General features: G+C 48.2%; 1 long non-coding RNA gene and 1 other non-coding gene across 2 annotated transcripts; one reads left to right on the forward strand and one right to left on the reverse strand.

Annotated features, from left to right (window-relative positions):
• Nucleotides 1–2,310: 2,310 nt before the first annotated feature.
• Nucleotides 2,311–2,417, forward strand: LOC120696290. The gene has a single exon (XR_005684068.1). It is a non-coding gene; the product is annotated as a small nucleolar RNA R71 (small nucleolar RNA).
• A 9,319-nt stretch (nt 2,418–11,736) lies between these two features.
• Nucleotides 11,737–12,313, reverse strand: LOC120695661. The gene is made up of 3 exons (XR_005683782.1): nt 12,117–12,313; nt 11,902–11,973; nt 11,737–11,820 (listed from the first exon to the last, which is right to left on the reverse strand). It is a non-coding gene; the product is annotated as an uncharacterized LOC120695661 (long non-coding RNA).
• Nucleotides 12,314–15,108: the final 2,795 nt, after the last annotated feature.

The following is a 15,108-nucleotide window of genomic DNA, read 5'->3' on the forward strand; positions in this document are numbered from 1 at the left end:
AGATTTTTGAAAACAACTCCAGACTTCAAGCATCACTAGAACAAACTTGCACAACCTTATTTACCATATCTATACTCACAACAACTCAGACTTGGATCAAGCATATGCAACCCACGGAACTTTCAGGTTCATTGGCAAGATATTTGCATAACCAATAGATTTAAACTCAAGATAGCTGTTATTTTCAAACTAGGCACAACAGACATGGTAGAACAAAGCAAAACTCATCCTTTCAACTTATCATAAGGAGTTAAAACATTCTTGCCGCGCATGATAAAAAAGGGAAATAAAGCAGTAAATATTTATTTTGTTTCTGAAAGTTTTTTATCAAATTTTATTCAAAGCAAGTAAAGGGATACAGTTGACTTAGGGGAGGGAACCTCCCCCAAGCTAGCTCTTGGTTTAGGGTCCGAAAAGCAGGACCTTTCTCCATACCTGATCAGGTTGAGGTCATTTCGTCCGTACCTGGAGAAGTAGTAGCGGTCGATGACGTCTTGTTCTTCTTGCGCCATACCTTCTTGTTCTTCTTTGATGGCGTAGGCAGCACAGGAATAGGATCCTCGGGTGTAGTGACCTTTGATTTACCCTTCTCCTTAGACCTTTTTGAGCTCGTTGGATCTTCTTTCATAAGTGTCTTCATAAAAGGTATAAGACTATCTTTCTGAGAGCGTGTGACTTCGACTTCTTTGATTGTCTGAGGATTTGGCCCAAATTTGACTCGGATCATCAAGCATTGCTCCTTCTTGGGTCGGAAATGAAATTTCTCCTCTTTACCATTGATATGGAGTCGGATTTATCCGTCCCCGACATCAATATGTGCATAGTATTGAGGAATGGCCGTCCTAGAATGAGAGTAGTCTCCTTCTGATTATCCATATCAAGTACCACCAAGTCGACTGGGACAAAGCAGTCCCGTACTCTCACTGGGACATCCTCAGCAATTCCTTCTGGGTGCCGTACTGAGGAGTCAGCCAATTGCAACTGCATAGGTGTTGGTCTCAACTCTGTATAGTTGAGTTGGTCGAAGACTGCCTTTGGCATCACACTAACTCTGGCTCCCAAATCACATAAGGATTTGTCGAAGTTCTGTGCCCTATTGAACATCTGATAGTTGGGAATCCTGGATCCTTCTTTTTCTCGGGCAATTGTTGAAGTATAGCTGTACTGCATGCCTCAGTGAGCTTGATTACCTCAGTAGTCGGCAGTGGTCGCTTATTGTTGATTATGTCCTTGATGTAGCGAGCATAGGTTGAAACCTTCATCGCATCCATCAAAGGCACGTTGATGTTCACTTGTTGTATCATCTCAACAAAGTAGCTGAACTGCTCATCTGTACTTGGCTTCTTTGTCCTCATAGGGAACGGCAATACTTGAGTATCATAGAATTCATGCGGAGCCGTCTTCCCTTTATGAACCTTCTCGGGTTCCTCCTCCCGAGGTGGTTCTTCTGCCACTGAGCTTGCCTTCTTCCTGTTGACATGGTTAGGATAAGGCGGATCTTAAGTAGTTTTACCTCCTCGTGTAGTTATCGCCTTAACGTTCTCCATAGTAGGGGCATGGCGGCAACCACTTGAGCGAGTTGAGTCTCAATCATCTTATTGAAACTCAGCTGGTTCTTGATGGCAGTGGAGAATCCGTCCATCTTGGCATGGATGGTCTCCAAAGATTTGTCTATAGTGGCCAACTTCTTCTGAAGGGACTCATTGATCTTCGCTCGGCCGTAGACAAGATCTCTCAAGGTAGGTTGGTTAGGATTGAAAGAATTTGAATTTCCATTACCTCCTTGATAGTATGGGCATGGTTGATTCCACCCCTGACCTCCTTGTGGACGAAACCCATTGTTGCCATTGAGGAATAAAGCTTCCTCTTGGGTTTCTGGGCAGTTGTCGCCCGAATGTCCAACATTCCCGCAGACCTCGCATGTCATGCTAGTTTCCAATGCTTGAAGTGTTTGCATTTGGGTGTCATGCATGATTTTCAACATGAGATCCAATTTCAAAAAATTGGAGTGGCATGGATCCAACTAACCCTTGCATTTGAGCCTTATCTTGGGAATAATCCTCAAATTTCTTGAGGAGGAGATCAATCTTCATAGCGAGCATGTCGGCCTCCTTGATGGAGTGCATAGCTCGCTGGTGCAGTTGGAGGCGATCATCGCTCCAACCTTGGTTGAAAACCATCTTCTCGATCAATGATGTAGCTCTTTCAATGGTCAGTGAGAAGAAAGCTCCACCCACAGCGGCATCCACATGATCACGGGATGACTATGTCAACCCATTGTAGAAGTTTTGTAGAATAAGCCAATTGTCCATTTCATGGTGCGGACATGCTAGAATGTACTCCTGAAGTCTCTCCCGAGCTTCAGGAATTGACTCATTTGATTCCTGCTGAAAGTTTGAAATCCGACCACGAAGAGCATTGGTTTTGCCCGTCGGAAAGAACTTCGAGAGGAACGCCATGGTACATTTGTCTCAAGTATCCATAGCAGCCTTGTTAGCATAAAACCATTGCTTTGCTCTCCCCAAGGGAGAGAACGGAAACAGACGGAGCCGGATTGCATCTTGTGATGCACCCTTGATAACAAAAGTATTGTAGAGCTCCAAGAACTGCTAGAGATGAGCGCTGGCATCCTCATTGGCCTTGCCACAGAAAGGGCTGGCCTGCACCATCATAATAAGACCTGTCTTGATCTCGAAATTTCCCCCTCTGGTGTTAACCTCGGGCCCGGTAGGGACCTGGTTAGCAGATAGAGCAGAGTAATCATAGATTGTCTTCTGGGCCATAGCTCTAGGAGCTGACGACGATGCGATGACTGGTTCGGCTGCTGAGAGTGATCTCCGAGGTGATACGTACTACTACAAAATTCTATTTTGCGAGACACTTGAAAATCAGCTCGGAGCAAGTCCTCCTCAAGACACTACCCTGTTTTCATATCAACAAAGATAAGAAAACAAAGCCAAGTTAGCCTGCTTAGCAAGCGAATACCAATTTCGATTTTGCTCATAACTTTGTCTATATACTTCAATATGTGCCTTCCCCGGCAACGGCTACAAAAATGCTTGTTGGTGTCTACCAGCGTCACCACCGGGAAAGCAGCGATGACGCCCGCAGACGCCAATTTTGGGGTGGCAGTATTTCATGAGCCACGAATAAATCCGCAAGCTCACGGAATACCGCTGTAGCATTTTACCCGGGAGTATACCGGGGTGTCATTTATATTTCCGCAGGAAAGGCGGTGAATGAAGAGATATAGACTAGTTGATGAACTTTATCTAGATTGGATATTCTCATGCATAAACAGGGGTAAAATATATAGCATGGTAGGAGGTAGTGTGACGCACACACAAACTTCCCTCTTGGATAAATAAACAAAAGAAAAGATAAAAGGTGCTCTAGGCCGGGAGCAAGGCAAAAGTCAGAGCTCGAGTCAACTGTGCTAGGCTAGCTATATCTATACTATCTCATTGGTTAGATCGTCAGAGATTAAACTACACAACAGGAAGACCGCTATCGAAGCAACGGGAGGAGTCCGTACACCCCGGCGGCTTTATGTACCTCCTACCCCCCATACCGAACGTGGAGAATTACTCGGGCTCGGACAGGGCTGTCACCACCTGCCAGCTACCTCTACAAACTGTGGGTATAGTTGACATCCAGCAACTCTTAGCTAATCTAGACACCATGTGTGCAATAGTAAGGGATACTCTAGTGTCCCGCGCGGAGCCCCCACCCTCCGGATGGATAGACATCACACTAGAGCAAACATACGAATACTGGAGCAGTTGATAGAGTTCTAAGAATGATACGATAACCATCTCATGCACAGAGCGATCATGCAATGCAAGCATTGAATAATAACGCAACCATATCAAGAAGCATATATCCGATAGCTCAGAACATACTTCAAGCAGATATCGGTAACCATATAGTCTAATTCTATTACAAACAATCGAATATTACAAGAGAGAGCTAGAGATGAACCCATACCAGACTCTCGAGCAGATCCGGCGACTCGAAGACTCCTAGACTTCTCCTAAACTCCACTAAGCTTAAAGACTATGCAAGAAGTGCAAGAGAGGAGAGGAAGTGTGGTGTGTGTGTGTCATAATCTCTACCCCCCCTTATATTTATAGCAAGGAGCCACGGGTGAGAGCTTGCAGAACCGGCTTGAGCAACCAGTGAGGAGGTGACACATGGCGAAGTTGAGGCGGTGGGGCCCACAGGCCAGTTCGGCTGACCAGGTAGGTCGATCGACCTGCCCGGGCCGCCAACCGGCCCCATCTTCTTCCAACGGGCTGTCTTGGACCTCCTCTTGTCTGAATGCTGGGGCTTGCCTTGTCTTGACTGATTTTGGTGTGGTTCTTGGGCTACACGTGGTCCAAATGAGCCTGAATCGTCGCTCTGATATTTTTTGTGATTTTATGTCGGGCCAAAGTGTGCTTGCAACCTGCATATTAGCTCAAAACACAGCTTGCATTTTTTAGAAGGTGAAATGTGGTTTAGGGACTTTGTTGGATAAAGATGCGTGTAAGAAATGCAAACTCTCATGATTTTCTGATCAAGTTGATGCCTGGAAATGATCGTTAGTGAACGTCAACACTTATCAATCTAATGAATGCAACATTGACTTTTTATTGGCCGTCCAATGTTTTAACTGGGAACTTCTCTTTACTAGTGCTATTTATTGCCACAACCCATGTCAATAGCATATATAGCTATCATTTTTGAACATTTGAGTTTTTAAAATATAGCTATCAAAAGTGAATAGAGGGAGTAAACATCTTCCCCATCCACCAGTCTGATGGCTCCCCATGGTCCTTGCTAGGGGTGGGCGTTCGGTCAAGCCGAACCAATCGGTTTGATCTCTCGGTTATTTGAGGAATTCAATTAGTAAAAAAAATAAGGACCAAAATTTGTTTCAAAATTGTCAAGACCGACCTATTCAGTTTCGGTCAGTTTGGTCTCGATCTTGGTCTAGACCAAATTAACAGATCAAAAAATCATAGCAAAACAAAAAAGAATATTCAGCACAACTTTTCTGTGTTTGCAATGGATCCTCATCATAATCAAGCACAATCTTGTCACTATAATGATGGAGAATTCATAACACAAGATAATTGAGGAGAGTATCTGGATAGAATTCAGATGGGTTCAAGGAGAAGCAGAAGGACCGAGGATAGGTTGGGGAAGGGGTTTGAGGTTCAGGTTTACACATCCAACTTGCCCTGTCTCTCTTGCTCTCCCATGTTATATTACCATGTGAACTTTGTGCCCAGGTAAAACAGCTCCGAGACTAAACTTCTTGGTGGGCTTCTTCACGCGATTTCCTCAGCCCAGTTCTTCGTCTTCCACGGTAATTGCTTGAGTCATGACATCTCCCCCTCCATAAGCAATGGCTTGACCCCCAAGCCACAGTATAAGGATACCTCTAACGCATGAAGGATAGTCTTCTAGGTGGCAATTGACTTGGTCAACCCTTTCCACTTCACCAGGACACGCATGGTTACCTTGTCTCCTGTACGCACGAGATGCTTCTCCAGGAAGTGTTCAGGCTACACAGTAGTATCAGTCTCAAGATTGCAAGCTTGTGGAATGTCAATGCTTACCTGAGCCTCCTGTGGAACTGGCTTCTTGAGCATAGTGACATATACTACAGTGTGTATACGACTACAATGATGATAGTTTCTGATTGGTGCGATGTGCTACTGACATCTGCACATAAGGTTGAAGCTTTAGAAACACCAAATCACCAATCTTGAATTCCAATTCAGATCTCCCTTTATCAGCTTGATGCTTCATGTGCTATTGTGCTCTCTGTAATTGCTGCTGGATGAGTTTAGTCATGAGATCTCTCTGAAATAGCCATTAATCAACATCAGTGGCAGGTGTAGGAGTGACAACCCTGATGCCTAACTATCGTGGTTCTTGTCCATACAATACCATGAATGGAGTCTTCCAAACAACTGAATGATAAAGGTGTTGTACCAGAATTTCGCTAAGGGTAACCATGGATGCCATTTAGTAGGGTAGGAGTGTATAAAGCATCTCAAATGTGTCTCAAAACACTGATTCAAGCATTCAATTTGTCCATCTGTTTGTGGATGGTAAGAGGAGCTCATGGATAGTGTAGCGTCAGTTGCCTTGAATAACTCTCGCCAAAATGTGCTTGTAAAATTTTGTCCCTATCAAATATGATGACAGTTGGCATCCCATGTAATTTATACACATTAGCCAAAAATAAATGAGCCACTTCTGGTGCATTGAAAGGATGAATCAATGGGATAAAAAGACCATATTTGGAAAACTTATCAATGACCATTAAAATAGTGTCATAATGCTGGGATTTAGGGAGGCCTTCAATGAAATCAAGACTCACCACATACCATGCTTGATCTGGCACCGGCAGAGGTTGTAATAACCCAGGCAGCTTCACATGTTCTACCTTTGCTTGTTGGCACACATGACATTGTTGTACAATGTTTCAATTTGCTTCTTCATATATGCAAATAGTGATTTGATCTTTGACTTCTGTAGTAGTTGCCTGAGTCGTGACAAATCTCCGTGTCTGCCGCAAAGGACACCACCTTACACTGTCAGTAATTGAGATGCTTACACCTGTCGAGCCGTCCTACCGCAGATCTAGCGGTCCGACTGGGCAACGAGGACATCATCTTTGAGTTCCGGTGGCAAGAGGCTGGGGAAGAGTCGAAGGCCGCTTTTTGGGCGAGAAAGCGCAAGCCGTAGATGTTGTTGTCACTAGGGGGGAGTTGGGCGAGAAAGTGCAAACCGTAGAAGATGTCGCAGACCTTGATTGTCGGGCGAGACCAAGTGCTCGCCGCGCTAGCGCTTGAGCTGGGCGCAATTGGCCAGGTGCAGGCTAGAAAATTTTGGATGTTGTGTGTGAGCATGGGGCTGGTGGGCGGTGACTCAAGGTGCTAGTGGTTCCAAATTCAGAACAAAATCGTACCAAACCAATTACAATTGTGCTCAGTAATCAAACCCCACCAAACCAAACTGCTCACGTCAAAAACCAAACTAAACTAATCTATCTGACTAATGACTTTCCTAACCGCTAATTTGCTAGTAGGTTAGACCGAGCCAAACTTATCCATTCTAACTGCTAGGTGCTAGCCCCAACCAAATCGGCGCATTAACTTTCTTAGCCCATTTACCACCAAACCTAATCGATCCAAAAGAAAAACCAGACTATAAAATCCGGTTTGAAACCAAACCATTACGTCATTATGTCAAGATGAAATAGAACTATCAAAAGAAAATGGAGAGAGTATATACGGCAAAACTTGACTCCTAATAACTCATCTTCCTCTACTAGGCACACAACCCTAAGAGTATCTCCAAGAGCCTCTCCAAAATGAGTTGGCTAGCTAAAGAAAGCAAAATTGTGGTAAACATAGGATCCAGCGGTCTCTTCAAAATCCCCTCCTTTGCATCCGGCTAGGTATCCAGTCCCCTCCGTTACCTTTCTTTCCCGAGTACGCGCGGCTTGCTAATCCACCTCCCGTGGTCCCATGCACCCTCCCGCCCTCCTCTCGGCACCAGAAAAGCGAGCTCCGATGAAAAGACCGCAGCGGCCCCCTCGGTGCGGCGCAAAGCCGGCGCAGCCGTCGTGGGAGTTCTCGTCCAACACGGAGTCAAGGCAGCGATGGAACCCAAGCTTGACGCCACCGGAGAGAGGAACCAGCTGGTGGTCTTCAAGTCGTTGTTCCTCGGCAACTGCAGCAGCATGGTCTTCGAGATGAGCACCCATCCACTGGAGCTCGGTGTGAAGCCCAACGACTGCAGAGACGCGAGCTGGATCCAATCCATGGTCTACTTTTACGGCTACACCAACGGCCAACCCGCCAAGGTGCTACTCCCGAGCACGTGCACCTCCGGACCACCTCCATCGACGAGAAGGAGAAGAGAGGTCACGCGGTGACCATGCGGTGGCGGAGCTCTCGAGCTCGATTTGGGAGGAATGAGAGACGGAGAGGAGGTGGGGGAAAGGAAGAATACAAGAGAGAAGTATGACACGTGGGGTTCACTAGACTATAACATATGGAGAAGTATGACACGTTGAAGTCTCATGGACTGTAACCAGTTTTAGAGAGTCTATTGGTTTACCTCTCAGCTTACGAAGCTTTTTAGTTTTAATCTTTAAATATGATTATTCCTAGTCTCTTTTTTTAGGGATTATTCCTAGTCTTTTAGAGATGCACCAATCCGGTCATAAACGTGCGACTCCACTGACACTAACCGATTAAAGCTTGCATGCAGCCACATTCCAACCAGGGGTCTACTGCCGCCCCGTGTAGACGATGGCCCAACCTCTCACCGTCTCTCCTGCCACAATCACCCACTACCCTATTGTCTTGGGGCTTCCTCTACCTGTGTCGAAAATAGGTAATCCAAACTCCTAAATCACCGTTTCTCCTGCCACAATCATCCACTACACCTTATTTTTCTTTTTTTTCATATAAGGAGGGCTGAGGGGGCTCCAGCCCCCCCTACAGCCATGAAACTCCATTGGAGCAAGAAGTGGATGGAAGAGGAGAAGGGAGGAGGAGGAGGAAGAAGAAGAGTGGAAAATGAGATGAAGATGGAGGTGGAAGAGGAAGAGAGCCCCCCTAGTAGCTTGTGCTACGTTCGCCACTGCCTGATGCAGGAATCCAATCAAGATAAAATTGCATCTAATGAGCTGGCCATCTAAAATCCACGTAATCAACTACCTTGTGAAAAAGCTTGTCAGGTGTAGAGAAGAAGTTGAGGAGTAGAAGGGAAAGGATTTCGGACGTGGGAGAAGGAATTTTCAGTCAAAGTGTGGCATAGCAAAAAAAAAAGTCGAATGTGGCAGCTCGAACTATCATCAAAATTCGATTTCAACTTTTAAACTATAAAACCGGATAAAGGAGGTCATCTAGCTACTATTGAAATCAGGAAAGTTTGGCCCTTAGGGTGGTTTCAAAGGTAGGTGTTTTTTTTTTTGTTTTGTGAAAAATAAAAATATTCAAATTTAAACTAAAAAAAATTATAAGTAATTTATTTTAAATTAAAAAATATGAAACAAATACCAAAATTTTATAAAATATAACATATCTTTTGGCACTATACTTCTCAGTTACTCGAATCTCTTTTTTCATATTCCTAGTATTTATTTGTTTATAGTTATGCCTATTATTTTTTAATAAATACAATTCAAATAGATTATAATAGATAGATTACATTTTTAGAAAAATTTTGGTTCCTATTTCATATTTTTCAAATTTAAAATGAATTAGTTTTGATGATTATAAATTTATAGTTTTTAAAAATTATAAAATCACTTTCGAAATCATTCTAAGGACTAAACTTGTTCAATTTCGATAGTTGTATGACCCTTATTATCCGATTTATAGTTGAAAAAAGTTAAAGTTTAGACTTTTATAATATTTTCGAAGCAGTAGATGGAACGTTTTCTTACTATAAAAAAATCATAACAAATCCCCACCATCCAACGTTGTTCTGGCTATCTTATCTTAGTATATGATTCATGGACCAAACTGCGGGCGCCCAATAGGGCCACGTCGCCCGTTAACTCAATAACCGTCGGATCCAGCCAGCTAGAGATATCAACCGTCGGATCAGATCGGCACGAGTCTGTCGGCCGTTAAGCTGCGAACCCGAGCGCTCGCGAATCCTCAAGAATCTGCTCGTCCCCTTCGCTTCCGCCCGCTGCCGGCTATCCCGGCATGTCGCGCATGATGCTCTCTGCCGTCGCCCGAGCCTCGCGGCACGGCCATCGCTTGCTCGCTCGGTTCCGGTGGGTTTGAGGACGAAGCGTGGTACTGTTGCCTCACCCTCGCTCGATTTTTCTCCCCCACTAGTGCGGCGGCTGCAACCCGCGGCAGATTTGTCGCGCCGCGAGCCGCGGCGGCGGATCTCGAGCGCTCCCGCTGCGCTGAGTGAGAGGTACGGTCTCCCCGGCCTGGATTATCTGAGGATGGTGTCGTCGGGGCAGCCCAACCCGATGGGCCCAGGACAACAGTTGGGCACGCTTCCCTGCTGCAGACGAGCTCCAGCCTCCTCGGCGCTGGCGCCGGCGGGGGCGGCGGCGGCCAGCCGGGCATGGCGATGGCTGGTGGCCATCCCCATGTTTCTGCAACTAGAACGGGCATGGGGATGCTCGCGCGGCGGGGTCGCTGTCGCCCATGACGCTGCGGCACTGCCAAGGCCCTGGCACTCGCCTCTGCCACTACAGCCGCTGGGACAGCCTTCTCCCCTTCCTGCCTTACCTGGCCTCCTCCGTCTCTCCTCCGGCTCGATGTCGTGTGCCGCCGCCTCCCCCTCCTGCCTCGTTCGGTCTGCTAGCATCATCCAAGTGGGTCTACGCCACCGTCTCGCGAGCTCAAGGGACACCAAGCTACGCTGCCGACCATGCACCACCGGCCAGCGTCCCTGCGTCATGGCTCGCACTGCCCAGCAGCACCTGGACAAGGCCATCGCTGCAGCCGAGTTAGGACCATCCGAGCATCCATGGGCAACTGGGATGGCAGGGTGCCATGGTTGGACACTACATGCTCATTGAGTGTTCGATATAATGCTTGAGCTAAACCTGGCGTCCTTCGCAACATATATAATGCTTGAGCTATACTTAATGTCCTTCAACACAATGGTGCAAGAACGTGTTGCACACACTGGTTCAACAAACACAACCTGTGGCAATGACACATCTCTTCTGTACAAGGCAGAGCAAAAGGATTGGGTTATCGGCCGAAGCTAAGAATTATGTAACTTATGCAATAATGCAAACATACTACTGTAAATATTGTTCTATGCATGCCATACGCAGATATATTGGGTTATCGGCCGAAGCAAAGAATTATGTAGCTTATGCAATAATGCAAACATACTTTTGTAAATACTGTTCTATGCATGACACACACATATATAACTTGACTTATGACCCTTCTTTCATGCTTTTGTATTAAATTTCAGATTATACTGAACAAATATAAGACAAATTGAAACAAAGAGTTTGTTAGAGCTAAGAGAAGTCAATCCATTTGATCATGCGATACACAAATTATTTAGTCAATTCTACCTACCATGGGCCTTAGCACTCTTGCAATTATTCAGTTTCTGCTGGATTTAAAGCTAAGCATCCCTTGAAAGGAAACACATGCAGTCTAACATAATTTTAACATCTAAATATATGTGATTTATTAAACATAATTTTTGTAGTTGACCATGCCATATATGTAAGAACTGTTATGTCCTGATCATGAGCAGGTGCTCGATTGGAATATACAGCAATAAGCAAATCATATTTCCATATTGATTGCAGCACCAGTATTATTCAAGACTTCAGATTTGTTAGCTAGTAGTTGTGCTTATGCAACCATCCTTGGAACAATGATATTTTCCACCATCAAAAAATCATCTTGAGCCACGAGCTTGCAGGCTGGATAGCACCAATATTGGTTCTGGGGTACTTAAATTATTAATACAATGCACTCAAAATTAGGCCCTGCAAATGACATTTTTTTTAAAAAAATATAAAAGAGTAGGCAAACAAATGTAATAGTGTTGGTTCCTGTGAGTTCTATATATTTATTGTTATCTGCTTCATCGCAGGTTGATTTAAATGCTCAATACGATAGCTGCTCGAAAATTCTAAATCTACAGCTTCGCTTCACAGAAATCTTGCTATAGCCACCCTTAAAGAATCAACGATTGTCCTGCTAGCTCTGAATCATGTTGTACATATATAGTGGTTGTTTGCACAAAATTTCCTGCTGTCAGTGCGGTGGTTTTGGGGCGAAGAGATTACCAGGGAGAAATCTATCAAATTAATGAAACATGATCAATAAAACTCACATGCAACAAACCAAACCCTAGAGTTTTCGGTGAAATGGAACTTACCTGTAAGTCAGTCCTTGCTTGTTCAGTAAGTTATCTGGAACTGGTCCAGATAAAGAATTGTTGTACAAAAATCTGAGTAATGAAGAAAAACATCAGCTGAAAAGTGGGGCATTGCTATAAATCTAAGCAAAAGCATGTTTAGATAGAGTATGGACATCCAGATACAAGGTGCATCTGCACATGAAGAGATAACATCAATCTAGGTCGTTCTTTACCTAACTGACAACATGCCTATGTCGCACAATCAAGATATATTGGACAGAAATTGTGAAATAGAGGGGGCATGTAAGATCGATCCAAAATATTGTAGGCCTTGGAGGGATATCCCTTGTCATTCCACATATCCACCATTGCAAACGCAAAGCCTAGGCAATGCGGCCACCGCCGCCGCCGCCTCCATCTTCTCCTCCTCCCTCGATGTCGGGTACCACGATTAGGGACACCCTAATCAGGGTATTAAGATCACTCTGAAAAATGCAAACACATGTTAGGCGACTGAGCCCGCGAAGGCCCACGGCCTCCTTCCCATCCGGAAGAAAGGAAATGACTCAAAGAAACCAAGCATGCGGCCCATTCGCACCCCCCTCGGACCCGCGGGGCGATCTCCGCCTCGCTCGAGGGCTCCCATCGAGACCCTCGACTGTGCCCCGCATCTCTGCCTCGCTCGAGGGTAGCGAGTCTCCTCTTGAGCGGGCAAAACATCTCCGCATCGCTCGAGGGTAGCGAACCTACCCTCGAGCAGGCGACTCACCTCCGCCTCGCTCGAGGCCACCCCTCGGCGTATAGGACAAACGGCCCTACCGCTCACCCGCCCGTCGTACGGAGGCATTAAAGGCCAACCACTCCTCCACAGTGCCCAGGACAGACGGCGTCAGGCCGCCATTCCTCACAGTGGCTGTGACCGGAGTCCCGTCCGCCAACTCCGGTCACTGCTCCGCCATCCCGGACGCTGTGGCAGCACTGTGGGACCTGCAACGCGGGACAAGACGCGCTCGGCACAGTTTCTGTTACTATTCTGCCAACTCCGGCTGTCCAGGCTCCACCTCACCATGCGTATGGCCCCGGGCCCGCCTCCTGCTTGGGAAGGGGTCCGGCGTCGCCACGTGCCCCCCGAAGAGGGATGCCCAACACTAGCAGCCGGAGGCCCAGACCTCCCCCCTCGAGGGGTCCGGGACCTCCACGTGTCTCCAGGACCTCCTAGTGTGCACGCCAGCACTCCGTCCAGGGGGTCCGGGACCGTCGCATGCCCCGCTAGTGCACACGAGACCCTGACCTGCAGGGCCCATGGAATGCCACCGCGCCACGTCTGGAGGACTGTACACCCTACAGCGACGACCACGCTGCCTGCTGGGGCTGGTAGGACACCGGCGCGATCTCCGCAAGACAAAGGACGAAACCCAGGACGACTGCCACGCCCGACGCCATGCCCCACAGTGTACTTCCTACAGTGTTCGACCACTGCACCCCCGCGATTCGGGGGAAAATGATGACTTCCACGTTCCCCTGCTCATGTATCCCGCCCCTCCTTGTAACTATAAAAGGAGGAGGCGGGCTTCCTTTAAGGGGGATGGTCACCTACATTCGCGATCATCGTCACACTCTCAGCACTACTGAGCACTCACCTCAACCGACTCCCCCTCTAGCAGAGACCTGGGAGCCTCCCTCCCTCTCTCGCCTCGCTTGTACCCCCTACTACAAGCACTCCGGGTGCAAGATAATACAGTGCCCTCGCACACCCTCTTGCTGGACGTACGGCCCCGCGGCCGGAACCAGGATAAACCTGTGCGTTACTGTGTTACCTCTTGCATCAACATTTGGGACGAGGAAACACGCAGCATTTACTAGTTGGGATCCGGACCCCCAGGTCAGGATACTGACAGTTGGCACGCCAGGTAGGGGCACGCTGTGTGACATTTTGTCTTTTGTTCCCATTTGGTCTCCAGGGATGGCGAGCAGATCCAACCCATTCTCCATGGGCGTCTCGGATCCGCTTCCAGCAGGATACGTGATCTGGTTCGGGAGTCTCGAGTACAGAGCAACCAGCAACGGTTACCTCATGGAGCTCCTCTCGCCCAGACGCAACCCGGACATTCCGACTTCACGAGCCCGGCGCAATAGGCGCTCGGGCCAGCACTCACGACAAGCGCGCACAGAGCGGCGCCGGGCGGCACGGCTAACCTCCCCTACGTGGGCCGAGGTTGCCGTGTCGCGGCTCAGCATCGCGGCCGACGGGGCCGTCGCTTCGTTATCACGTGCTTCAGCGTCGGCAGCGCCAACACCATCACGGACTGCAGCTCTAGTGCCTCCCAGCGGGCGCGACTTCGGCGTCGTCTTTCCCCCATCGGGACGCGCAACGCTGCGTCCTACGCTTCTTCGTCCAGCACCAACTTCGCCGAGTACGAGGACCTGCCGGGTCATCATCTCCTGTCGATCTGCAGCCTCATCGCATCATCTCCTAACGACTCTTATCCCGAGACGGCGAGCTCGATCACCGACGACGTCAACTTCTTCATGGACAACTTCACGGCCGAGGAGGCCGAGGACTACTCCAGGGTCCGCGACCCCGGCGCTTTCCGCTCGTTCCAGCTGGCGACGGCTTACTGCCTCACCTGCTCCGAAGACTCTAGCAAGGGGGATTACGATCCCGCATGGGAGTGCTTCATGGTCCAGCTCGTGGATGGGCAAGACGACAACGCTCCGGGTGATGACGGGAACGGCGGGGTAGACGCGCAGGCGAACCAACCGGTGGTGCCGCCTGCAACCCCTTCTTCTTCGTCAAGCTCGGCGGCGCGGCAAGCACAGCTAGCACAGCTCAAGGAGCTTCAAGCCAAGCTCGACGAGCAGCGTCGGCAGACCCAGGAGCTGCGCACCGCACTCGAGCAGCACCGTACCACGCGTGGTGCACATGCCCAGGCGGCGGGACGTGTTGCCCGGGAGTAGATCCTAGCTGACGACAACGTCGGCAAACCTCCGGAATTGAAAACAGCCGGTGAGAAACTCGTCGCTGCGGCCTACCTACTCCAAGCGATGCCCGAGCCGTCGACTACCTCGGGTCGCAACCTGCGCCGCGAGGCACAGGCGCTCATCGAGCAAGCTGCCGTGCTGTAAGCTGAGAGCTCTGCGTCTCGTATGCGCTCGAAAGCCCCGGAGCAGCCCGGTGGGACTGCGCGCCAAGACCACGAGGCTTTGGTGCACACTCCGCCAGGA

This window comes from Panicum virgatum, chromosome 2K (genome assembly GCF_016808335.1).
Source record: "Panicum virgatum strain AP13 chromosome 2K, P.virgatum_v5, whole genome shotgun sequence".
In the NCBI taxonomy this organism is placed as follows: domain Eukaryota; kingdom Viridiplantae; phylum Streptophyta; class Magnoliopsida; order Poales; family Poaceae; genus Panicum; species Panicum virgatum.